The 23,965-nt window shown below is 45.9% G+C and overlaps 1 protein-coding gene across 3 annotated transcripts in view; it reads right to left on the minus strand.

Moving 5' to 3' along the window:
• The window catches only part of LOC130291508 (UAP56-interacting factor-like), a 73,961-nt gene that overhangs the window by 35,391 nt on the left and 14,605 nt on the right, over positions 1-23,965 (minus strand). The window lies entirely within an intron of this gene.

The raw sequence follows: 23,965 nt of genomic DNA on the forward strand, positions 1-23,965 counted from the left end.
CAGTGGTTTTGTATTATAACATCTTGCCAGACACATTTACATATCGTAATGCTTTAATGATATGTCCCTGGATGACCATTGTAGGTTAAAAATATTGTAAATCTGTAAATATTGTAAATCCTGGTAATCCATTCACTTCACCAGTGTTTCCCAACCAGGGTGCCTGCAACTGTTGCAAAACTACAACTCCCAGCATGCCCGGACAGCCTTTGGCTGTCCAGGCATGCTGGAAGTTGTAGTTTTGCAACAGCTGCAGGCACCCTGGTTGGGAAACACTGCACTACACACACGTAAACAAACTCAATAAAAATGGTATAAAACTAGCCAATTCCATATAGACTAGATAAGAGTACAATTACAGTTAAAGGGTACCTCTCATCAAAAAAACTTTTGATATATTATAGATTAATGTATGCAGAATAACTTTACAATTGCATGTTATTAAAAAATATGCTTCTTTCTATTTAATTTTCCACTTTGAAGAAATGACCACTAGGGGTCTCCCTACCAGTCCTGGCAGCAAGCATTTCAGACTCATGCTGGAGACCTAAACACTACGAGCTGCCAGTCTGCTTTGTTCACAAAGGAGAACACTCAGAGCTGCCAGCCTGCTTTGTTCACAGCCTTTTTGGCTGTGAACAAAGCAGGCTGGCAGCTCTGAGTGTTTAGGACTCCAGCATGAGTCAGAAATGCTTGCTGACAGGACTGATCAGGAAAAATACAATAGAAAGAAGCATATTTTTCATTAACATGCTATTGGAAAGTTATTCAACATTCATTAATCTAAAATATATCAAAAGTTTATTTGATGAGAGGTACCCTTTAACTAAGCCCCGACTAAGGGTCAGGAAGGATCCGAAACACGTCGGTGTTAGTGTTCCAATATTTCTGTTTTAACTGCACCTACTTGTTACATTATGCGCTCCGGCCACACACGCTGGCCATGAGCGCATGGTCCCCTTACCTTCTGCTGCCGACGGGGCTGGGACTCACATCGCGGGACACGCCCGCATGCGAGCCCCAGTCCGTCACTCTCCGGGTGTTTCTCCTGCCTCTCTGCTCTGGCACGCGCGTCCCCGTCCCCTAGGGCGCACGCGCTGGAGCTTTAAGATTTAAAGGGCCAGTACGCTCATTAGTGTAATCTACCTGTGGCTCATTTATAAATTCCTCCACCCTCCTCAGTTCCCTGACGGATCTTTGTTGCCTTGTGCCTTTGAGAAACCGTTCCTCTGTATTGCCTTGCCGTGTATCAGATCTCTTGTGACTTGACCTTGCTCCTCTGCCGCCTGCCTACTGAACTCCTGCTTCGCTTTGACTACGCTACTGTGCCGCCTGCCCTGACCTTCTACTGCTACTGTGCCTCGCATCTCCTCAGCCACCTGTGTGGTCGAGCCGTGCCAGGGGTAGCGTCCTGGGTACCGCCTGCGGCAGCAAGTCCATCCCTCTTTGCGGCGGGCTCTGGTGAAAACCAGCCACACCTTAGACTCCGCTCCCTGGTACGGTCCGAGTCATCTGCCACACAGGTCCAGCGGATCCACATCCACCGGAGTGCCTGTCTTCAGAAACGTGAGTGTTACACTACTACACTGAACCTTCTCTTCTCGGACTTTATATATACAAAAGTTCAGTTGTATTTGATATTTACAGTGGTTTTGTATTATAACATCTTTCCAGTTATATTTACATATATATGTCACATTGTGAAAATATTGAAAATCCATGGAAAACATGAATTATTGTAATGTATTGTATTATAATGTAATATTCTGCGGCCTTGAATGCTCTTTCATATCACAGTGGTCCATGAAAGCCCAATGTATTGTGGAAATTGTGTAACCTGAGGCCGCTGTACGACCGCTGTATACTTCAGCTGATGAGGAATATATATCCCACGGCGAGGGAACAGTATCCGCACAAAGCACGCAGACAGGGCTCCCGTCTGATATCCTGTGATCTGCGCTGTCATTCTTGATAATATTGTGGGAGGGGTAGTTCTTTGAAGCCATTGAATGCATAATAGATACATGTCCTTGTTACTTCCCCCATCATAAAGACAGTCGTGCAATTAAACGTTGGAGATGACAGGATTCTACTTAAAGTGTCCAGCAAGTAAAAGGCGATGCAGATTTTTCTTTCAGCAACTGTTCCTGTCAGACACAGAAGGGATGGGGGGAGGGCTCAGCTTCCGTTCCGTACACATTACTGAGATGTGTCATCTTTATGATAATGGACCAATGACACTTAAAGGAGTACTGTGGGGATAAGTATTTGATTATAAAGAGTACGACCACTGGGACCCCCATGATCTTCTGCACGGTGTCCCTGCTCTCCCCATGAACTGAGCTACGTCGACCCTCCGTACAAAGTTTGTGTATCTCTGGCTATTCCATAGAGATACATGGAGGGAGCTTGTTGCCCACCACTTCCTGGGAGGGTCGACAGTCCCCTTGCACGGAGCAGGAGATTGCGGGGAATTCCAGCAGTTGGACCCCCGCGATCAGACACTTTGGATAGGGGATAAGTTGTCTTGCACCACAGTACACCTTTAAGGCCCCTTTCACACTACCATTATGACCTGGTAGTGTGATGGCCATCAGGACCGCTGGGGAGAATAGGACATCAGGACATCAGGACAGCTGGGGAGAATAGGACATCAGGACCGCTGGGGAGAATAGGACATCAGGACCGCTGGGGAGAATAGGACATCAGGACCGCTGGGGAGAATAGGACATCAGGACCGCTGGGGAGAATAGGACATCAGGACCGCTGGGGAGAATAGCGGGAGAAAAAATTGTGCTTGCACCGTCTCTTTTCTCCCACTATTCTCCCTGAAAATAGTGCCGCCCGACAGACCACATTTACTATTATGGGGTCCATCGGGACCTGTTATTGCCTGTTGCGCCCCCTCAAAATGACGGTCGTCAAACTCCCAAAAAAAAAAGAGTTTGATTGTTGATACCAGACAGGCTAGTCTGGGTATTTCAGAAACTGCTGATATACTGGGATTTTCATGCACAGCCATTTCTAGGATCTACAGAGCATGGTCAGAAAAAGAGAAAATATCCATTGAGTGGCAGTTGTGTGAATTAAAATGTTTTGTTGCCGTTAGAGGTCAGAGGAGAATAGGTAGACTTGTTTGAGATACCAGAAAGGCAACAGTAACTCTAATAACTACTCATTACAACTAAGGCATGCAGAATACCATCTCTGAAGGCACAAGACATTGAACCGTTAAAGCAGATGGGCTACAGCAGCAAAAGAACACACACCAGGTGCCACTCCCGTTAGCTAAGAACAGGAAAAGGAGGCTACAATTCAAACAGGCTCACCAAGATTAGACAATGGAAGACTGGATGTTGCCTGGTCTGATGAGTCAAAATTTAGCGTAAACAACATGAAAGCATGGATGCATCCATCAGGCTGATGGGGGTGCAATGGTATGGGGGACATTTTCTTAGCACACTTTGGGCCCCTTAGTAACAACTGGGCATTGCATAAACACAACAGCCTGAGTATTGTTGCTGACCATGTCCATCCTTTATAACCACACTGGATCTATCTTCTGATGGCTACGTCCAGAAGGATAATGCACCATGTCACAAACATCACATCATCTCATACTTGACAATGAGGTCACTGTACTCCAGTGGCCTCCACAGTCACCAGATCTCAATCCAATAGAGAACCTTTGGGATATGGTGGAACAGGAGATTCACATATGGATGTGCGACCAACAATTCTGCAGTAACTGTGTGATGCCATCATGTCCATATGGACCAAAATCTCTGAGGTATGTTTCCAGCACCTTATAGAAAGTATGCCACAAGGAATGAAGGTAAAAGGGGGCCCAACCCAGTACTAGCAAGTCGTACCTAATAAAGTGGCCAGCATTTGTATGTTACCATAGCCCTTTGTAAAATAAGTAATCTTTCACTTAAAAACCTATTTTCTATCCACATGATAGGGGTTACAGTAGTCTGACCACTGGGACACTTGCAGTCTCCAGAATGGGGCCTCGGCTCTACTGTATGGAGCAGTGTGTCCACACGCGCTCCATGCATTGTATACTCAGGTATCTCTGGCGCCCCCATTGACAATGCATAGATTGCATGCATTCATACTGATCCATGCAGTTGGGGCACCGTAATGGAGACTGTCAGGGGCCCTGTAGTCAGGCCCCCACACAATCAGATAGGGGATAAGTCCCAGTAGTCAGACCCCCCTGTAAATAGGGGATAGGGTTTTTAAGTGCTAGAGTGCCCCCTGATGGACCTGGACAGTACAAAAAGGAATGTTACATAGTTACATAGTTAGTACGGTCGAAAAAAGACATATGTCCATCAAGTTCAACCAGGGAATTGAAGGGTGGGGTGTGGCGCGATATTGGGGAAGGGATGGGATTTTATATTTCTTCATAAGCATTAATGTTATTATTAATGTATAATTCTTGTTCTTTAGTGGGGTTGTTAATTTCAGGTAACAGCCGTCCATGGGTCCTATTAGACTTACAGGGTAAGGATTATTCTTGAGGAAAGTGCCATAAAGACATGTGGAGACTTATAGATCATACTTGCTCCACTGGAAATTTGGGGAAACAATATGTAAAGTAGCACTCATAAAGAATAAAGAATAGGTGGCACACCTATTGGAATGCAGCTTTCCTTCAAGTCATTGTTTGACTCATTCAAGAGGCTTAGAAAATGACTGGGGATTTTAATAAGCAAAGCCAGAATTTGGTGCTCTACTACAGAGAATTGGTTACATGGAAGGCCTTAAAATCTTCAGAGGGTCCAAAATTACTTTGCGCCATAAGAAATAGACTTTCCTGATATTTATGTTCAATGGAATAGAAATATATCCGTTAAAGTAAAAGCCTTTAGTGCAGAGCAGTGTTCTCTCCTGAATAATAAGAAGAATACCCTCAGTACATTTTGGCTGTCTAAAATGAATGGTTCTGTATACAGGCAGAGAGGGCCGGGCCCAGTAAAATCACTGTTGCATCCTGTGTGTATGTTTTTTTTCGTATTATTCAACAATCACTGCCCTGATTCCCTTTGTAGATGTATATCCTCGGCTCTCCATCTTATTCTGCAGTCTTAAAGATTGAAATTGTGCCTCAAGGGTGACTATCGTCTGAGCCGTATTATGGAGCACAAAAGATTTGTTAAGTGGCTCGATGCAGTCAGAGCGCCTGAGTAAGAGATAATGCCAGACGACAGCAGAAACAATACCACGTGCCCAGCGCTCACTCATAATGGGCTTGCAAAGATCGGAGTCATTGTATATCCAGAAGGCTGTGTTACAGAAGCTATGGACACGAGAGATTTGGTCTGTGTTTACATATTGTTGTACAGTAGGGATGAATACTTATATACTATAGAGCAGCATGGACAGCGTGGAGCTCTGTTACAGCCCTTACGGAAATATTACTCAAAGGCAATCTACTGCTCTATGCACTATGGAAGTTCTTCAGCAGAACTTCCGAAGTAGATCCAGATTTAGACCCAAACTGCACTGCAGTCAATAGGACGGTGCTTAATGCCCACACATTTTAGAGTAAATCATATGAAACAGGAGACAGGTAACCTTTAAAAATATGATTTCCCTGTAATGCCACAGTGTAAACCATGATGCATAGTAGTCAGGGCCATATTTAACACGGGGCAAAAGGGGCAGCTGCCTTGGCCCCTGTCATTCCTGAGCCCAAAGCAGCTAGCCCTTTAGCCCCATGCTAGGCCTGCACGATATATCGCAATCCCAAATAAATTGCAATTATTTCGATTTGACCTTTAGCAAAATCTGGCAGTTACTTGCTTGAACGGCCCCCGACTCATGCAGCAGCTCGGCCCGGATTCCCACGGCCCCGTGGCGGCTCAGCTTGGCATCACATGGCGGTAGCTCAGCATCCCATGGCTGTGGCTCGGCACAGCATTTCACAGCCCTGCGGTGGCTTAGCCGGCTACCTACTGTGCCCCGGGTTGTGACTTTCTCCCAGCAATGCATAGCGATGGCAGGATGTCACTTCCTGCCAGCGCTCTATGGTACTGCAGGAGCCGCGTTGGAGGAAGTAACAGAGTGCAGGCCAGGTACATTAAGTTTATTCCTCCCCATTTCATATCCAAATATTTAAAGGGGTTCTCCACCATAAGGGGATTTTAGTACGCACCTGCCAGACAGTAAAGGATCTGCGCTTGTCTTGGGGCTTAGTTGGAGGGGATTAGTTGTATGAAGGGAATAGGCTATATCAGGGGGAACATTGGTTGTATGAGGGGGGACAGGGCTGTATGAAGGGGGACAGTGGCTGTATGAGGGGGGAACATGGGCTAAATGAGGGGGAACATGGGCTATATGAATTTCATATAGAAGTACCCCTCATATAGCTGGTGCCTCTCCTATAGTCTATATTACCCATCATATAGCCCATGTTCCCCCTCATATAGCTGGTCTTCCTCATATAGTCTCTATTCCCCATTTATAGCAGGTCCCCCTCATATAGCCATTTTCACTCCTAGAACCTATGTTCCCCCTCACAAAGCTGCCCCCTCCCACTCCACAAAGACATTTCCCTCATATAGCCCATTTCCCATTGTCTGTAGTGTATGTCTGTAGTGTATGTCTGTAGTGTGTGTCTGTAGTGTGTGTCTGTAGTGTGTGTCTGTAGTGTATGTCTGTAGTGTGTGTCTGTAGTGTGTGTCTATAAGTGTATGTCTGTAGTGTGTGTCTATAAGTGTATGTCTGTAGTGTGTGTCTATAAGTGTATGTCTGTAGTGTGTGTCTATAAGTGTGTGTCTATAAGTGTATGTCTGTAGTGTGTGTCTATAAGTGTGTGTCTGTAGTGTATGTCTGTAGTGTGTGTCTGTAGTGTGTGTCTGTAGTGTGTGTCTGTAGTGTGTGTCTATAAGTGTGTGTCTGTAGTGTATGTCTGTAGTGTATGTCTGTAGTGTGTGTCTGTAGTGTGTGTCTATAAGTGTATGTCTGTAGTGTGTCTATAAGTGTATGTCTGTAGTGTGTGTCTGTAGTGTGTGTCTATAAGTGTATGTCTGTAGTGTGTGTCTGTAGTGTGTGTCTATAAGTGTATGTCTGTAGTGTGTGTCTGTAGTGTATGTCTGTAGTGTATGTCTGTAGTGTGTGTCTATAAGTGTGTGTCTGTAGTGTGTGTCTGTAGTGTGTGTCTATAAGTGTGTGTCTGTAGTGTATGTCTGTAGTGTGTGTCTGTAGTGTATGTCTATAAGTGTATGTCTGTAGTGTGTGTCTGTAGTGTGTGTCTGTAGTGTATGTCTGTAGTGTGTGTCTGTAGTGTGTGTCTGTAGGGTATGTCTGTAGTGTGTGTCTATAAGTGTGTGTCTGTAGTGTATGTCTGTAGTGTGTGTCTGTAGTGTGTGTCTATAAGTGTATGTCTGTAGTGTATGTCTGTAGTGTGTGTCTATAAGTGTATGTCTGTAGTGTATGTCTGTAGTGTGTGTCTGTAGTGTGTGTCTATAAGTGTATGTCTGTAGTGTGTGTCTGTAGTGTATGTCTGTAGTGTGTGTCTGTAGTGTGTGTCTATAAGTGTATGTCTGTAGTGTGTGTCTGTAGTGTATGTCTATAAGTGTATGTCTGTAGTGTGTGTCTGTAGTGTGTGTCTGTAGTGTATGTCTGTAGTGTATGTCTATAAGTGTGTGTCTGTAGTGTGTGTCTGTAGTGTGTGTCTATAAGTGTGTGTCTGTAGTGTGTGTCTGTAGTGTGTGTCTATAAGTGTGTGTCTGTAGTGTATGTCTGTAGGGTGTGTCTGTAGTGTGTGTCTGTAGTGTGTGTCTATAAGTGTGTGTCTGTAGTGTATGTCTGTAGGGTGTGTCTGTAGTGTGTGTCTGTAGTGTATGTCTGTAGTGTGTGTCTATAAGTGTGTGTCTGTAGTGTGTGTCTGTAGGGTGTGTCTGTAGTGTGTGTCTGTAGTGTGTGTCTGTAGTGTGTGTCTATAAGTGTATGTCTGTAGCGTGTGTCTGTAGTGTGTGTCTGTAGTGTGTGTCTGTAGGGTATGTCTGTAGTGTGTCTGTAGTGTGTGTCTATAAGTGTATGTCTGTAGTGTGTGTCTGTAGTGTGTGTCTGTAGGGTATGTCTGTAGTGTGTCTGTAGTGTGTGTCTATAAGTGTATGTCTGTAGTGTGTGTCTGTAGTGTGTGTCTGTAGTGTGTGTCTGTAGTGTGTGTCTGTAGTGTGTGTCTGTAGTGTGTGTCTATAAGTGTATGTCTGTAGCGTGTGTCTGTAGTGTGTGTCTGTAGTGTGTGTCTGTAGTGTGTGTCTGTAGGGTATGTCTGTAGTGTGTCTGTAGTGTGTGTCTTTAGTGTGTGTCTGTAGTGTGTGTCTGTAGTGTGTGTCTGTAGTGTATTTCTGTAGTATGTGTCTGTAGTGTGTGTCTGTAGTGTGTGTCTATAAGTGTGTGTCTGTAGTGTGTGTCTATAAGTGTATGTCTGTAGTGTATGTCTGTAGTGTGTGTCTGTAGTGTGTGTCTGTAGTGTGTGTCTGTAGGGTATGTCTGTAGTGTGTGTCTGTAGTGTGTGTCTGTAGGGTATGTCTGTAGTGTGTCTGTAGTGTGTGTCTATAAGTGTATGTCTGTAGTGTGTGTCTGTAGTGTGTGTCTGTAGTGTGTGTCTGTAGGGTGTGTCTGTAGTGTGTGTCTGTAGTGTGTGTCTATAAGTGTATGTCTGTAGCGTGTGTCTGTAGTGTGTGTCTGTAGTGTGTGTCTGTAGTGTGTGTCTGTAGGGTATGTCTGTAGTGTGTCTGTAGTGTGTGTCTTTAGTGTGTGTCTGTAGTGTGTGTCTGTAGTGTGTGTCTGTAGTGTGTGTCTGTAGTGTATTTCTGTAGTATGTGTCTGTAGTGTGTGTCTGTAGTGTGTGTCTATAAGTGTGTGTCTGTAGTGTATGTCTGTAGTGTGTGTCTGTAGTGTGTGTCTGTAGTGTGTGTCTATAAGTGTGTGTCTGTAGTGTGTGTCTATAAGTGTATGTCTGTAGTGTATGTCTGTAGTGTGTGTCTGTAGTGTGTGTCTGTAGTGTGTGTCTATAAGTGTGTGTCTGTAGTGTGTGTCTATAAGTGTGTGTCTGTAGTGTGTGTCTGTAGTGTATGTCTGTAGTGTGTGTCTGTAGTGTGTGTCTGTAGTGTGTGTCTATAAGTGTGTGTCTGTAGTGTGTGTCTATAAGTGTATGTCTGTAGTGTGTGTCTGTAGTGTGTGTCTATAAGTGTATGTCTGTAGTGTGTGTCTGTAGTGTGTGTCTATAAGTGTATGTCTGTAGTGTGTGTCTGTAGTGTGTGTCTATAAGTGTATGTCTGTAGGGTGTATCTGTAGTGTGTGTCTGTAGTGTGTGTCTATAAGTGTATGTCTGTAGTGTGTGTCTGTAGTGTATGTCTGTAGTGTGTGTCTGTAGTGTGTGTCTGTAGTGTGTGTCTGTAGTGTGTGTCTGTAGGGTGTGTTTATAGTGTGTGTCTGTAGTGTGTGTCTATAAGTGTATGTCTGTAGTGTGTGTCTATAAGTGTATGTCTGTAGTGTGTGTCTGTAGTGTGTGTCTGTAGGGTATGTCTGTAGTGTGTGTCTGTAGGGTATGTCTGTAGTGTGTGTCTGTAGTGTGTGTCTGTAGTGTGTGTCTATAAGTGTATGTCTGTAGGGTATGTCTGTAGTGTGTGTCTGTAGTGTGTGTCTGTAGTGTGTGTCTGTAGGGTGTGTCTGTAGTGTGTGTCTATAAGTGTATGTCTGTAGTGTGTGTCTGTAGGGTATGTCTGTAGTGTGTCTGTAGTGTGTGTCTGTAGGGTATGTCTGTAGTGTGTCTGTAGTGTGTGTCTTTAGTGTGTGTCTGTAGTGTGTGTCTGTAGTGTGTGTCTGTAGTGTGTGTCTGTAGTGTATTTCTGTAGTATGTGTCTGTAGTGTGTGTCTGTAGTGTGTGTCTATAAGTGTGTGTCTGTAGTGTGTGTCTATAAGTGTATGTCTGTAGTGTATGTCTGTAGTGTGTGTCTGTAGTGTGTGTCTGTAGTGTGTGTCTGTAGGGTATGTCTGTAGTGTGTGTCTGTAGTGTGTGTCTGTAGGGTATGTCTGTAGTGTGTCTGTAGTGTGTGTCTATAAGTGTATGTCTGTAGTGTGTGTCTGTAGTGTGTGTCTGTAGTGTGTGTCTGTAGGGTGTGTCTGTAGTGTGTGTCTGTAGTGTGTGTCTATAAGTGTATGTCTGTAGCGTGTGTCTGTAGTGTGTGTCTGTAGTGTGTGTCTGTAGTGTGTGTCTGTAGGGTATGTCTGTAGTGTGTCTGTAGTGTGTGTCTTTAGTGTGTGTCTGTAGTGTGTGTCTGTAGTGTGTGTCTGTAGTGTGTGTCTGTAGTGTATTTCTGTAGTATGTGTCTGTAGTGTGTGTCTGTAGTGTGTGTCTATAAGTGTGTGTCTGTAGTGTATGTCTGTAGTGTGTGTCTGTAGTGTGTGTCTGTAGTGTGTGTCTATAAGTGTGTGTCTGTAGTGTGTGTCTATAAGTGTATGTCTGTAGTGTATGTCTGTAGTGTGTGTCTGTAGTGTGTGTCTGTAGTGTGTGTCTATAAGTGTGTGTCTGTAGTGTGTGTCTATAAGTGTGTGTCTGTAGTGTGTGTCTGTAGTGTATGTCTGTAGTGTGTGTCTGTAGTGTGTGTCTGTAGTGTGTGTCTATAAGTGTGTGTCTGTAGTGTGTGTCTATAAGTGTATGTCTGTAGTGTGTGTCTGTAGTGTGTGTCTATAAGTGTATGTCTGTAGTGTGTGTCTGTAGTGTGTGTCTATAAGTGTATGTCTGTAGTGTGTGTCTGTAGTGTGTGTCTATAAGTGTATGTCTGTAGGGTGTATCTGTAGTGTGTGTCTGTAGTGTGTGTCTATAAGTGTATGTCTGTAGTGTGTGTCTGTAGTGTATGTCTGTAGTGTGTGTCTGTAGTGTGTGTCTGTAGTGTGTGTCTGTAGTGTGTGTCTGTAGGGTGTGTTTATAGTGTGTGTCTGTAGTGTGTGTCTATAAGTGTATGTCTGTAGTGTGTGTCTATAAGTGTATGTCTGTAGTGTGTGTCTGTAGTGTGTGTCTGTAGGGTATGTCTGTAGTGTGTGTCTGTAGGGTATGTCTGTAGTGTGTGTCTGTAGTGTGTGTCTGTAGTGTGTGTCTATAAGTGTATGTCTGTAGGGTATGTCTGTAGTGTGTGTCTGTAGTGTGTGTCTGTAGTGTGTGTCTGTAGGGTGTGTCTGTAGTGTGTGTCTATAAGTGTATGTCTGTAGTGTGTGTCTGTAGGGTATGTCTGTAGTGTGTCTGTAGTGTGTGTCTGTAGGGTATGTCTGTAGTGTGTGTCTGTAGTGTGTGTCTGTAGTGTGTGTGTCTGTAGTGTGTGTCTGTAGTGTGTGTCTATAAGTGTGTGTCTGTAGTGTGTGTCTCTAGTGTGTGTCTATAAGTGTATGTCTGTAGTGTGTGTCTGTAGTGTATGTCTGTAGTGTGTGTCTGTAGTGTGTGTCTGTAGTGTGTGTCTGTAGTGTGTGTCTATAAGTGTGTGTCTGTAGTGTGTGTCTGTAGTGTGTGTCTATAAGTGTATGTCTGTAGTGTGTGTCTGTAGTGTATGTCTGTAGTGTGTGTCTATAAGTGTGTGTCTGTCGTGTGTGTCTGTAGTGTGTGTCTATAAGTGTATGTCTGTAGTGTGTGTCTGTAGTGTATGTCTGTAGTGTGTGTCTGTAGTGTGTGTCTGTAGGGTGTGTCTGTAGTGTGTGTCTGTAGTGTATGTCTGTATTCTGTGTCTGTAGTGTGTGTCTGTAGTGTGTGTCTATAAGTGTATGTCTGTAGTGTATGTCTGTAGTGTGTGTCTATAAGTGTATGTCTGTAGTGTGTGTCTATAAGTGTGTGTCTGTAGTGTGTGTCTATAAGTGTGTGTCTGTAGTGTGTGTCTGTAGGGTGTGTCTGTAGTGTGTGTCTGTAGTGTGTGTCTGTAGTGTATGTCTGTATTGTGTGTCTGTAGTGTGTGTCTGTGTTACGCCGAGCGCTCCGGTTCCCTGCTCTCTGCAGCGCCCCGGTCAGACCCGCTGACCGGGAGCGCTGCACTGACATTGCTGGCGGGGATGCGATTCGCATAGCGGGACGCGCCCGCTCACGAATCGCATCCCAAGTCACTCGACTGTCCCGGTCCCCGGCTGTCACGTCCTGGCACGCGCGGCTCCGCTCCTAATTAGCTTCCACCTGCTCCCTGGCTATATTACCTCACTTCCCCTGCACTTCCTTGCCGGATCTTGTTGCCTTGTGCCAGTGAAAGCGTTTAGTGTTGTCCAAAGCCTGTGTTCCAGACCTTCTGCTATTCCTCTTTGACTACGAACCTTGCCGCCTGCCCCGACCTTCTGCTACGTCTGACCTTGCCTCTGCCTAGTCCTTCTGTCCCACGCCTTCTCAGCAGTCAGCGAGGTTGAGCCATTGCCGGTGGATACGACCTGGTTGCTACCGCCACAGCAAGACCATCCAGCTTTGCGGCGTGCTCTGGTGAAAACCAGTAGCAACCCTAAAACCGGTCCACCGACACGGTCCACGCCTATCCCTCGCTGACACAGAGGATCCACATCCAGCTAGCCGAATCATAACAGTAGATCCGGCCATGGATCCCGCTGAGGTGCCGCTGCCAAGTCTCGCTGACCTATCCACGGTGGTCGCCCAGCAATCTCAGCAAATTGCCCAACAAGGACAGCAGCTGTCACAGTGGACCGCCACGTTACAGCAACTTCTGCCACTGCTACAGCAGCAACCATCTCCTCCGCCAGCTCCTGCACCTCCTCCGCAGCGAGTGGCCGCTCCTTGCCTCCGCTTGTCCCTGACGGACAAATTTGATGGGGACTCTAGACTCTGCCGTGGCTTCTTGTCTCAATGTTCCCTACATATTGAGATGTTGTCGGACCAATTTCCTACAGAACGGTCAAAGGTGGCGTTCGTAGTGAGTCTTCTTTCTGGAAAGGCCTTGTCTTGGGCCACACCGCTCTGGGACCACAATGATCCTGCCACAGCCACAGTCCAGTCCTTCTTCGCTGAAGTCCGTAGTGTCTTTGAGGAGCCAGCCCGAGCTTCTTCTGCTGAGACTGCCCTGCTGAACCTGGTCCAGGGTAATTCTTCAGTAGGCGAGTACGCCATCCAATTTTGTACTCTCGCTTCCGAATTATCTTGGAATAACGAGGCTCTCTGCGCGACCTTTAAAAAAGGCCTATCCAGTAACATCAAGGATGTGCTGGCCGCACGAGAGATTCCTGCCAACCTGCAAGAACTTATCCATTTGGCCACCCGCATTGACATGCGTTTTTCTGAGAGACACCAGGAGCTCCACCAGGAAAAAGACCTTGATCTCTGGGCACCTCTCTCACAGTATCCTTTGCAATCTACCCCTGTGCCTCCTGCCGAGGAGGCTATGAAAGTGGATTGGTCTCGCCTGACCCATGAAGAGAGGACTCACCGTAGGGATAATAATTTATGTCTGTACTGCGCTAGTACTGAACACTTCTTGGTGGATTGCCCTATTCGTCCTCCACGTCTGGGAAACGCACGCACCCAGCTCACGTGGTAGTGGCGTCTCTTGGTACGAAGTCTGCTTCTCCAAGTCTCACCGTGCCCGTGCGGATTTCTCCTTCTGCCAACTCCTCCTTCTCAGCCGTGGCCTTCTTGGACTCTGGTTCTTCTGGAAATTTTATTCTGGCCTCTTTGGTGAATAAGTTCTGCATCCCGGTGACCCGTCTTGTCAAGCCGCTCTACATTTCCTCGGTCATCGGAGTGAAATTGGACTGCACTGTGCGTTACCGCACAGAACCCCTGCTCATGAGCATTGGACGACATCACGAAAAAATGTAACTTCTTGTTTTGCCCAACTGCACCTCTGAAGTCCTCCTTGGTCTGCCATGGCTCCAACGCCACTCTCCTACCCTTGATTGGACCACCGGGGAGATCAAGAGCTGGGGTGCTTCTTGCCATAAAAATTGCCTCACGTCTGCTCCCAGTCCCGTCAGTCAAACCTCCGTGTCTCCTCCTTTACCTGGTCTCCCCAAGGCCTATCAGGACTATGCTGTGTCTCCTCCTCATAGCCCCCGTCCTGGTAACACCTTGCCCCGTGCCCAGCTTCACCCTCTTTCCCCCCCTCCCCACTCCTTCTGGTTTGCCCGCTGTTGATGAGGTTTGCCGAACTTCTCCACCATCTGGAAAGAGACTCAAAAATCCCTCATACAGGCCTCATCCCGGATGGAGAAACATCCCGAAAAAAGAGGGGGAGACCTAAGGGGGGGTACTGTTACGCCGAGCGCTCCGGGTCCCTGCTCCTCCCCGGAGCGCTCGCGGCGTTCCTCTCTCTGCAGCGCCCCGGTCAGACCCGCTGACCGGGAGCGCTGCACTGACATTGCCGGCAGTGATGCGATTCGCATAACGGGACGCGCCCGCTCGCGAATCGCGTCCCAAGTCACTCACCTGTCCCGGTCCCCGGCTGTCACGTCCTGGCGCGCGCGGCTCCACTCCTTAGGGCGCGCGCGCGCCAGCTCTCTAAGATTTAAAGGGCCAGTGCACCAGTGATTGGTGCCTGGCCCAATCAGCCTAATTAGCTTCCACCTGCTCCCTGTCCATATAACCTCACTTCCCCTGCACTTCCTTGCCGGATCTTGTTGCCTTGTGCCAGTGAAAGCATTTAGTGTTGTCCAAAGCCTGTGTTCCAGATCTCCTGCTATCCATATTGACTACGAACCTTGCCGCCTGCCCCGACCTTCTGCTACGTCTGACCTTGCCTCTGCCTAGTCCTTCTGTCCCACGCCTTCTCAGCAGTCAGCGAGGTTGAGCCGTTGCCGGTGGATACGACCTGGTTGCTACCGCCGCAGCAAGACTATCCCGCTTTGCGGCGGGCTCTGGTGAAAACCAGTAGCAACCCTAGAACCGGTCCACTGACACGGTCCACGCCTATCCCTCGCTGACACAGAGGATCCACATCCAGCTAGCCGAATCATAACAGTCTGTAGTGTGTGTCTGTAGTGTGTGTCTATACGTGTGTGTCTGTAGTGTGTGTCTATAAGTGTATGTCTGTAGTGTGTGTCTGTAGTGTGTGTCTATAAGTGTATGTCTGTAGTGTGTGTCTATAAGTGTATGTCTGTAGGGTATGTCTGTAGTGTGTGTCTGTAGTGTGTGTCTGTAGTGCATGTCTGTAGTGCGTGTCTGCATTGTGTGTCTGTAGTGTTTGTGTCTGTAGTGTGTGTCTGTAGTGTATGTCTGTAGTGTGTGTCTATAAGTGTATGTCTGTAGGGTATGTCTGCAGTGTGTGTCTATAAGTGTGTGTCTGTAGTGTGTGTCTGTAGTGTGTGTCTGTAGTGTGTGTCTGTAGTGTGTGTCTGTAGGGTATGTCTGTAGTGTGTGTCTGTAGGGTATGTCTGTAGTGTGTGTCTGTAGTGTGTGTCTATAAGTGTACGTCTGTAGTGTGTGTCTATAAGTGTGTGCCTGTAGTGTGTGTCTGTAGTGTGTGTCTGTAGTGTGTGTCTATAAGTGTACGTCTGTAGTGTGTGTCTATAAGTGTATGTCTGTAGGGTATGTCTGTAGTGTGTGTCTATAAGTGTGTGTCTGTAGTGTGTGTCTGTAGTGTGTGTCTGTAATGTGTGTCTGTAGGGTGTGTCTGGGTCCAATGAAAATGAAAGACGGCCCTGATAGTAGTGAGGGTACCTGTGGCTGTTTCATACTGCCCGTGGTTTGGGCATCATGGGACATCTGACAGATTCCCTTTAAGCTTTATCATCATTAAACACTTGTTGGATTAGTTCACTGCTGTGGAAAGAGTAACTCCACTAGATAGGATTGTCAGATAAAGATGTATAACAGCTGTCACGGAGTCCATTATTAGCAAATATGGGATTTGTTATCCAGGACATGATACAATGCCACAAAAAGACCATAGTTATACAATTAAACTGCATTGAGAACACAGTAAGGGTGGGTTTCCACACAAGTTTTTTTCTGAAATTTTTTGGAAAACTGCCACTGCAGTTTTTGAATGGGAAATATAAAGGAAGGACTTATACTTCTCCCACCCTATGGATCCACTCCTGACTTTGGCCCAAAAACTGCAGTGGCAGTTCTCAAAAAAACGCCAATAAGAAACCTGTGTGGAAACCTAGCCTAATAGAATTCAACGCAATGCTACAATGAGACCACAGTGATACAACTCTGAGCTGTCGGCTTTTCCAGAGCTCAAATCCACCACATTTTAAGCAAGAACATTAGTCAATGTGACTGTCGGGACACGGACCCTTTTCGGCTGTAACGCTAGTTTTTTACGTTAAATGGAGAGTTGGCAGGTTTTTTGGAGTTTTGGTCGCATGTTCTGGCACACAAAGCATGCAACACAATTTGGGTGCATAACCAGATGTCGGCATAACATTAGCAAATGACCTCCTTGTGTTATTTATTTAGTAATTATCCAATCAAAAGGAACAAACAGTGGCACCAATACCTTCAGCCCTCACACACAAGATGGATATGCTCACGCTAGGTAGGAGACCAGAACAACCATACACGGCGGTGCTAGGACAATTCAATCAGAAATCATCTATAGGAAATATAAAGAAATGAACAGGCGTCCTGCACTCACCGCGTAAGATCTGGTCAGACAGCTGCCATCTCGGGCTGCTCCTCCGGTAGGGTCTTCAAGACAGCGTGGGGCGCTCAGAGGCGACTGCCGGCGGTTTCACGCATAGGAATGCGCTTCGTCCGGCCTCGAGGCCGGACGAAGCGCATTCCTATGCGTGAAACCGCCGGAGGTCATCTCTGAGCACCCCACGCTGTCTTGAAGACCCTACCGGAGGAGCAGCCCGAGATGGCAGCTGTCTGACCAGATCTTACGCGGTGAGTGCAGGACGCCTGTCCCTTTCTTTATATTTCCAATTTAGTAATTATGTTCGTCATTCAGGTCTGTGTCTGAGATTCTGGTGCTGCTTGGTCATTTCTACCACTCTATGGGAATATTCATGAGCTGTTTCTATCAGCTCCTTAGACAGTAAATAGAGGAGCAGGACACAAGCTCGACCACCGCTCCATTCAAACTTTTCATTGTGGTCACATAGAAGAATATGCAGCAGCAAATACACAGCAACATACGGCACATGTGACCCTAACAGGTTATTTGCCAATCACCTGTTTTAATGCCCCCAGCACCATGTGAGTGGCTTTACATGGTGCTTCCACCTGCTGGACTTTTAAGCTGCATCCACACAAGCTGCCAAATGCATACGTCCGAAACTGTGCCCACCTACATCGGTTAATGGCTGTGTGACCTTTCTGGGGTTATCAGTAACATCTGTCACCAGTGGTCAATGCATGCAGGCGTTGTTTCCGATGCATATGTTTGGCAGTTCTTGTACATATATGTTTATGTGTCTAGCACCTATAGTTCTCTCACAAATACCTTCTATCTGTTGCTAACATTTTTAAACATGGTTTTTTCATCCTGTGCTTTTAAGGGGGCATCTCCTTCTCTTTCCCTCACCCTGCATCTTCCTCCCTGAGTTTTCTGTGCTCGGTCTCTTCATCCAATCACTGCAGGGTGCTCTGTAACCCCTTCCTCTCTGTTTTCATGCTGCAGTCTGATAGGACAGGAGTGAGCACAGAGGAGTGCTAGTGCTGCCCCCACTAACTTACTGGACTTTGAAGCCTGTGCTTCAGCTAGGACAAAGATAATGCTGCAGCCAGACAGGATTATGTTCTGGATGGTATGGGGATCCCTAAAGGTCTTTTTTAAAAGCCATGCTTCATATTTAAAAAAAAAAGGGTATTAAATCTGTGGTAAATCCACAGAGATCCGCACAAGTCTTTTGCTACACAGGTTTTATGCTGACTTTTTTTTCCTGCAGAATATGCTGAATAAATTTCATCCACTAATTGCTGGTATTATAAATGCAGTGCATTTTCTGCAACAGAAATTTAGTGCAGAAAATACACAGCAAATATGCTACATGTGGTTGTATAGCTGTAGTGCAACCTGGGCCCGCTAGAGGACCTGGGCCCGCTATAGGTGGTTAAAGGAGATATCCATTGAAAATGTACTTATCCCCAGGATAAGGGATAGGTAACTGATCGCAGGAGGTCCAACCGCTGGGACCCCCACAATCTCCTGAAAGGACAACGGTTCTCAGTGAGGAGCTGCAGGCAGCATGCGCTCCATTCATTTCTATGGGCGTGTCGAAAAGACCTGAGCACAGCTCTCAGGCATTATTGGCGCTCCCATAGAAATGAATGGAGTGTGTACCATCTACTTGTGGACGGGATAAGTTAATATTCACTGGGGTTCTCCTTTAAAGATTTCTTATCCTAAAAATTACTAGAAAACAGACCTCTGAGACCCTCTGCAAACTCCTGTATGGGGCCCGTTTCTCTCCTGGAGCGGTGCATCATGACCCCAGGCTGAAGTGGGGGCCGACACGCCCCATCCATATATCTCTATGGGAGAGTCCTTCGGCTAGCTTCGGCTCTCCCATAGAGATATATGGAGGATATATGGAGATATAATTTTCAGTACTTTTTAGGACAAGACTTCTCCTTTAAGCTCAACTAGTTAGCAACATTCTCTATCATATTGTTTGTACTACATATGGTAACCAGACCATGTTGAGGTTTTATGATTTTGATCTCCTTGCAGATCTGTGGTTTTGTGGTTTTGCTTCTATGTATTCTATAGTCAGATGTACGGATCTGACTTGTTGCTCCTTTTGTCGCCATCCAGACAGCTGACACATTGTAATGTTCTTAATAGAATTTACAACCAAACACATGTACCTGTAAATAATATATCAGAACATCTAAGCTTTTTGAAGATGACATAAGTATATGCTGGCACTGCAAGGAGGCATGCATATACAGAATTCTCCGTTCAGGCTTCAAGTCATTTTCAAACAATTTGCTTTGATCAAAAGGAAAATAAAAATTGAAGAAAATAAAGATACTGTCATTTTCTACAATATACATATCATGTACCTGGTTGATCTTTACAATACTACAGATGCTGAATGCAGATCTATTACAATTATTTGCTTTTCAAAGAGGACATATAACACCCTTCTTCTGTCAGATGTTACTAGTTCTGTATAAAAGGCTATGGGTATGTTCACATGACGCAATTTCCGTGTGAAATTCTGTGGAAGAATTCCGACCGAAATTATGACGTAATGAATTGCAACCAGCAGAATTTCCGTAGCAGGCATTCCGTTGCGGATATTCTGCTTTCTGCATTCAATCAAAATATGAGACTAGTCTTATATTTAGCGGAATTTTGCGGCGGAATCAGTGGGGCTTGAACTCAAAGGGGTTCGCCGGTGCTTAGACATCTTTTCCCCAAAGGTTAGGGGAGAAGATGCATGATCGCGGGAGTCTCACCGCTGGGGACCCCCGGGATCTTGCACGCGGCACCCCGTTTGTAATCAGTCCCCGGAGCGTGTGACGTCACGCTCCGCCCCTCAATGCAAGCCTACGGGAGGGGGCGTGACAGCCGGGCATCGGTCCTAATTCATTCAGCCTGCGCTCACTCCCTGCCTGTCAATCAGACAGACGGGAGCGAGCGCTGAGAGCGCATTGGCTCCCTGGCCTCACACGCCAGCCCCGCCTCCCGGCATCTACACGCCACTGCTGCTGCTCTGCACACTCGGGTATGTCTCTTGCGGGGGGTGGGGGAGAGAGGGAGGGAGGTTAGGGTTCGGGGGTTCGGGGTAGCGCCACGGCCCTAACAAAGTTATTGCTTTCAACACAGGGTGCCTCCAGTTGTTTAACCACTACAACTCCCAGCATGCCCTGACAGCCAATAGATGTCAGGGCAAGCTGGGAGTTGTAGTGGTGAAACAGCTGGAGGCACTCTGTCACGATCACACCCTATCGGTCCAGCTAAGACGCTAGAGAGAGTGTGATGGTGCAAGGGTTAAAGCCGCCAGACCTCTGGGTATCCACTACTAGTCCCAGCAAGTCACCAAATTAACCCTGAGATAAACGTGTTTGCACCAGAGCTGCCTTCAGAAAGGTGAGCTCATATATTTAGAGATCAAAGACCAGAGCTGATTAATTAAACATTTAATCTGATAAAAGGTATCACAGTGCTGACTATATAAAAATACAGGAACAAATGACATACAGGTATAAAAATATATAAAAGAGTTTTGCAAGACAAGTTCAGAAAACAAAAATGAAGTTCTTACAGCATGATGGTATAGCCGTGAGTCCAGCTCTTGTCAGCTTTTGGCTCAGCCTTGAACACCCCGAGTCTAGCATTGTTAAGTATTATATATCTGCCTTTTTGGAGGGAGACTCCATTCCCCCCTCCCCTCTGATCCCACCAGGGGGGCATCTCTGTTCCTGGCCCTCTTATCTGGTTGATTATATGATGGGACCAGAGTGCCCTTACATCCTGCTGCTTCAAAGGGCCTCTGACTTCAAAGGAGATACAAACAAACAGCCAGACCCCCAATAAAAGGCAATACACAAAAAGGATACACCGTCTGAATGACCCCTCACCCATGTCTTGGATAAGACATTACACAGTTACAGTTATAATACACATATAGGATTTTAATAATCAGGCCTTGGGCCTGACACACCCTGTATAGATGAACTAAGGGCGGAAGTGTCGGCCCCAGCAGGCATCAGTGACATCGCACCTGATGGGGAAGTCTGCCTGGTAAGTGAGCACACTACCAGGCAGGCAAAAAGGCACTTTTAATATAGTAAAAAAAAATGTAAAGGCAGGGACAGAAAGAAAAAAAAAAGGATGGTGGGAGCTACTCTTTAAAGGAGAACTGTAGTGCAATATAACTTATTCCCTATCTGCGATCTCCTGTACGGGGCCGTGCATGACGCGGCAGCCAACACGCCCCCTCCATGTATCCCATAGAGATACATGGAGGGGGCGTGTCTGTCGCAGCTTTCTGCTGGGGACAACACAGCACTTCCTGTAGACTGCTGCGGCCCCGTACAGGAGATTGCAGGGGGCCCCAGCAGAATTCTGTGTTTAGATAACAGCAATTCTGCCGCAATTCCTTGGGAAAATTTATGTTCTGCAGCTTTTACTGAACCAAATTTCAGTGGAATTGTGAAAAAGTCTGCCGTGTTAAAATACCCTAAGGCTAGGTTTCCACTTGGTTTTTTTTCTGGCAGTTTTTGGAAAATTGCCACTGCAGTTTTTGAGCCAAAGCCAGAAGTATAATCAAAAGGAATAGGACATATAAAGGAAGAACTTAGACTTCTCCTCCATTATGGATCCACTTCTGACTTTGGCTCAAAAACTGCAGTGGCAGATATCCAAAAACTGCCAGAAAAAAAACCAAGTGGAAACCTAGCTTTAAACTTTTTAAGGGAAAGTTGGTTGTCAGCCAAATGCTAAGGTTTAGAGACACTAACCTCACAGCGATCAGTTTACGGCAGTAATCACCAAACTGTGGAGCTCCAACTGTTGCAAAACTACAACTCCCAGCAAACTGCCCGGGCATGCTGAGAGTTTTGCAACAGCTGGAGCTCCACAGTTTGGAGACTTAGGGTTTATGGGGTACACAACCTGACACCACTTCTTCTCCAAGGCAAAGGAGAAACTAGTGATCTGGCGTCATGCTCTGCTTGGCATCCTATAGGATACTAAAGTTTCAGCTGAAAATAATAGTATACAGGCCTATGAGCGTTGACACTTAACAGGAAGCATTTTTAGGGTATGAACAGTCATTGGTCTTTTGGATATATTAGTCGGTGTTAAGTCATGTATTGCTAAAAATAATCTTGTATGTCTACTGGGAACTGCCAAGGGAAGAGCCTCAGAATGTGCACATATTACTGTTGTACTATATAAAGCAATAGCAATGAATGAATGAATAAATAATAAAATAAATAAATAATTGTCCTGTCTATTGAAGCTGTTGATCAGTGCAGGCAATCTGTGGCCCCAGTTATCTCCCACGTGTCCTACTATTGGCATCACCACTCTGTCCTGAGCCATGATGCCAGCACATATAGCCTGTGACTGCTGTGGCCAGTTATCGCCATTACTAGCACATTAAAGGGGTTGTCCAGGAAAAAAAAACTTTTATATATATATGTATTGTGGCAGTGTGGCAAGGAAAGGGTGTATTTCCCTTGCTAACTCTGCAGAATGCTCCACCTGTGGCCTGATTAATGAGGTATCAGGAAGGGGAGGTGTGTTTAAAAGGAAAGAAAACAGAATAGTTGGGGCTCTCCCTGGGATACAGTATGCTGGCTGTTAGAGGGGGAGACACACGGGCCCTGTTTAGGTAACACGCAGAAGGTGCTGCGAGTGGTCCAAGAAGTGGTGTGAACTGTGAGTAGCAGGTTGCAGTCACATGTTTGACTGGCTGAGGGTAGCTCACCAGATAGTAGTCAGGGCATGCTGATATGTGTAGTCAGTGACCAGACAGTCTAGGATTTTATTTTGTTCCTGCGTTATGTTTGTTTTCCCCTGCAACCTGTCTAAATAAAGCTGGCGAGGTGCCAGGCTTGCATGAATAACTGTTGTCTGCGGGTTTGAGTGGAAACGTGTCCCGTGGCAGTGTCCAGGCCGATCCCAGAGCTAATCCCCAAGGAGGAATCTTTACAATATATGTATATATATATATATATATATATATATATATATATATATATAATCAACTGGCTCCAGAAAGTTAAACAGATTTGTAAATTACTTCTATTAAAAAATTTTAATCCTTTCAGTACTTATGAGCTTCTGAAGTTAAGGTTGTTCTTTTCTGTCTAAGTGCTCTCTGATGACATGTGTCTCAGGAACCGCACAGTTTAGAAGCAAATCCCCATAGCAAACCTCTTCTAAACTGGGCGGTTCCCGAGACACGTGTCATCAGAGATTACTTAGACAGAAAAGAACAACCTTAACTTCAGAAGCTCATAAGTACTGAAAGGATTAAGATTTTTTAATAGAAGTAATTTACAAATCTGTTTAACTTTCTGTAGCCAGTTGATATATAAAAAATGTTTTTTCCTGGATAACCCCTTTAAGACAAAGACCGGTGGAGAACCCCTGGAGCATCTGCACTGGATTGGGGGGGACTGAAAAGGTGAGCAGTGTTTTTTTTCTTTAGTGGTTTTAAAGGAAATCTGTCACCAGTGTCACCTGCACTAACCTGTCAGTACTGATGCAGGTGACACTGATGACAGCGGTACTCACCTTGTCCCATTCCGTGGCAGGGATCTTCGGTAAGCTCCTCCGTTAACTCCGCTCCGGGCAACCTGCTAGGGGCACGGGCGGAGCTTACTGACGTCACCGCTAACAGCTAACGGAGGAGATTACTGGAGATCCCCTGCACAAAATGGGACAAGGTAAGTACCGTTGTCATCAGTGTCACCTGCACTACCTGTCGGTACCGACAGGTTAGTGTAGGTGACACTGGTGACAGATTTCCTTTAAAGCATACCTGTCGTATTACAGGTCATGCAGATGCTTTACATGTCTTTTTTATGTGTCTAGCTTCTGTATTTGTCTCACAAATCCCTCTGTTCTGCTGCTCACTCATTCTGACATCCACAGCTCAAGAAGGGATGCTTCAGAGACAAGCACTGAGCCCGCCCTCACTCACCATGCATTCACTTCCTCTGCTATGCAGTGCTGGGTCTCTTCATCCAATCACTGCAGGCTGCTCTGTAACCACCTCCTCTCTGTTTTCAGACATAAGTCTATTAGATAGGACAGGAGTGAGCACAGAGGAGTACTAGTTCCACCCTCACTCACTGGACTTTGTCCCTGCCTGTGCCTCAGCTGGGACAAAGATGATGCTGCAGCCATACAGGATTATGCTCTGGGTGGTATGGGGAGTTGATATTCTTATAAAGTATATTACAAAGGTTAATGTTTTGCCAAGATGTACAACATATAAAAAGTTTTCCATTACAGTTTTCCCTGTGTTGGTTTTGGCTAAATTTTTTTTAAAGAAATCAGCTCTGTTTTCCTAATTCTAGATTACCATTTTATATAACTTTCCATGCAAT

Source organism: Hyla sarda, chromosome 9 (genome assembly GCF_029499605.1).
Source record: "Hyla sarda isolate aHylSar1 chromosome 9, aHylSar1.hap1, whole genome shotgun sequence".
Classification (NCBI taxonomy): Eukaryota; Metazoa; Chordata; class Amphibia; order Anura; family Hylidae; genus Hyla; species Hyla sarda.